We start from the raw sequence: 2,500 nt of genomic DNA, 5'->3' as shown, positions 1-2,500 counted from the left end.
GCAACCTAAAATGGCCAGTTTTGGCCCGTTTTTGGGCTGTTTTGGCCTGTTTTTGGTCCGTTCTTGCGTGGCACGGCGACCGTCGTGAGCGGAGCAAAACGTCAGCCATCTCAGCACCCTGGAACCCCCCGGGTGGCACAGGGCTGGATGGGGCTTTCGTATAGCAGGGACGGTGCTGCCTCTCGCTTCGCTCGCTGTTCGCCGCTCACCGCTCGCTCGCTCAGCCAAAAATGGCCAGTTTTGGCCCGTTTTTGGGCTGTTTTGGCCTGTTTTTGGTCCGTTCTTGCATGGCGCGGTGACCGTCGTGAGCGGAGCAAAACGTCAGCCATCTCAGCACCCTGGAACCCCCCGGGTGGCACAGGGCTGGATGGGGCTTTCGTATAGCAGGGACGGTGCTGCCTCACGCTTCGCTCGCTGTTCGCCGCTCGCCGCTCGCTCGCGCAGCCAAAAATGACCAGTTTTGGCCCGTTTTTGGGCTGTTTTGGCCTGTTTATGGTCCGTTCTTGCGTGGTGCGGTGACCGTCGTGAGCGGAGCAAAACGTCAGCCATCTCAGCACCCTGGAACCCCCCGGGTGGCACAGGGCTGGATGGGGCTTTCGTATATAGCAGGGACGGTGCTGCCTCTCGCTTCGCTCGCTGTCCGCCGCTCGCCGCTCGCTCGCGCAGCCAAAAATGGCCAGTTTTGGCCCGTTTTTGGGCCGTTTTGGCCAGTTTTTGGCCTGTTCTTGCATTGCGCGGTGACCGTCGAGAGCGGAGCAAAACGTCAGCCATCTCAGCACCCTGGAACCCCCCGGGTGGCACAGGGCTGGATGGGGCTTTCGTATAGCAGGGACGGTGCTGCCTCTCGCTTCGCTCGCTGTCCGCCGCTCGCCGCTCGCTCGTGCAGCCAAAAATGGCCAGTTTTGGCCCGTTTTTGGGCCGTTTTGGCCAGTTTTTGGCCTGTTCTTGCATTGCGCGGTGACCGTCGAGAGCGGAGCAAAACGTCAGCCATCTCAGCACCCTGGAACCCCCCGGGTGGCACAGGGCTGGATGGGGCTTTCGTATAGCAGGGACGGTGCTGCCTCTCGCTTCGCTCGCTGTCCGCCGCTCGCCGCTCGCTCGTGCAGCCAAAAATGGCCAGTTTTGGCCCGTTTTTGGGCCGTTTTGGCCAGTTTTTGGCCTGTTCTTGCATTGCGCGGTGACCGTCGAGAGCGGAGCAAAACGTCAGCCATCTCAGCACCCTGGAACCCCCCGGGTGGCACAGGGCTGGATGGGGCTTTCGTATAGCAGGGACGGTGCTGCCTCTCGCTTCGCTCGCTGTCCGCCGCTCGCCGCTCGCTCGTGCAGCCAAAAATGGCCAGTTTTGGCCCGTTTTTGGGCCGTTTTGGCCAGTTTTTGGCCTGTTCTTGCATTGCGCGGTGACCGTCGAGAGCGGAGCAAAACGTCAGCCATCTCAGCACCCTGGAACCCCCCGGGTGGCACAGGGCTGGATGGGGCTTTCGTATAGCAGGGACGGTGCTGCCTCTCGCTTCGCTCGCTGTCCGCCGCTCGCCGCTCGCTCGTGCAGCCAAAAATGGCCAGTTTTGGCCCGTTTTTGGGCCGTTTTGGCCAGTTTTTGGCCTGTTCTTGCATTGCGCGGTGACCGTCGAGAGCGGAGCAAAACGTCAGCCATCTCAGCACCCTGGAACCCCCCGGGTGGCACAGGGCTGGATGGGGCTTTCGTATAGCAGGGACGGTGCTGCCTCTCGCTTCGCTCGCTGTCCGCCGCTCGCCGCTCGCTCGCGCAGCCAAAAATGGCCAGTTTTGGCCCGTTTTTGGGCCGTTTTGGCCAGTTTTTGGCCTGTTCTTGCATTGCGCGGTGACCGTCGAGAGCGGAGCAAAACGTCAGCCATCTCAGCACCCTGGAACCCCCCGGGTGGCACAGGGCTGGATGGGGCTTTCGTATAGCAGGGACGGTGCTGCCTCTCGCTTCGCTCGCTGTCCGCCGCTCGCCGCTCGCGCAGCCAAAAATGGCCAGTTTTGGCCCGTTTTTGGGCCGTTTTGGCCAGTTTTTGGCCTGTTCTTGCATTGCGCGGTGACCGTCGAGAGCGGAGCAAAACGTCAGCCATCTCAGCACCCTGGAACCCCCCGGGTGGCACAGGGCTGGATGGGGCTTTCGTATAGCAGGGACGGTGCTGCCTCTCGCTTCGCTCGCTGTTCGCCGCTCGCCGCTCGCTCGCGCAGCCAAAAATGGCCAGTTTTGGCCCGTTTTTGGGCTGTTTTGGCCAGTTTTTGGCCTGTTCTTGCGTGGTGCGGTGACCGTCGTGAGCGGAGCAAAACGTCAGCCATCTCAGCACCCTGGAACCCCCCGGGTGGCACAGGGCTGGATGGGGCTTTCGTATAGCAGGGACGGTGCTGCCTCTCGCTTCGCTCGCTGTTCGCCGCTCGCCGCTCGCTCGCGCAGCCAAAAATGGCCAGTTTTGGCCCGTTTTTGGGCTGTTTTGGCCTGTTTTTGGGCTGTTCTTGTGTGGCGCGGTGACCG

The sequence above is a fragment of the Musa acuminata genome, unplaced genomic scaffold, assembly GCF_036884655.1.
Source record: "Musa acuminata AAA Group cultivar baxijiao unplaced genomic scaffold, Cavendish_Baxijiao_AAA HiC_scaffold_962, whole genome shotgun sequence".
Taxonomy (NCBI): domain Eukaryota; kingdom Viridiplantae; phylum Streptophyta; class Magnoliopsida; order Zingiberales; family Musaceae; genus Musa; species Musa acuminata.
Note: the sequence above shows the minus strand (reverse complement) of the source record.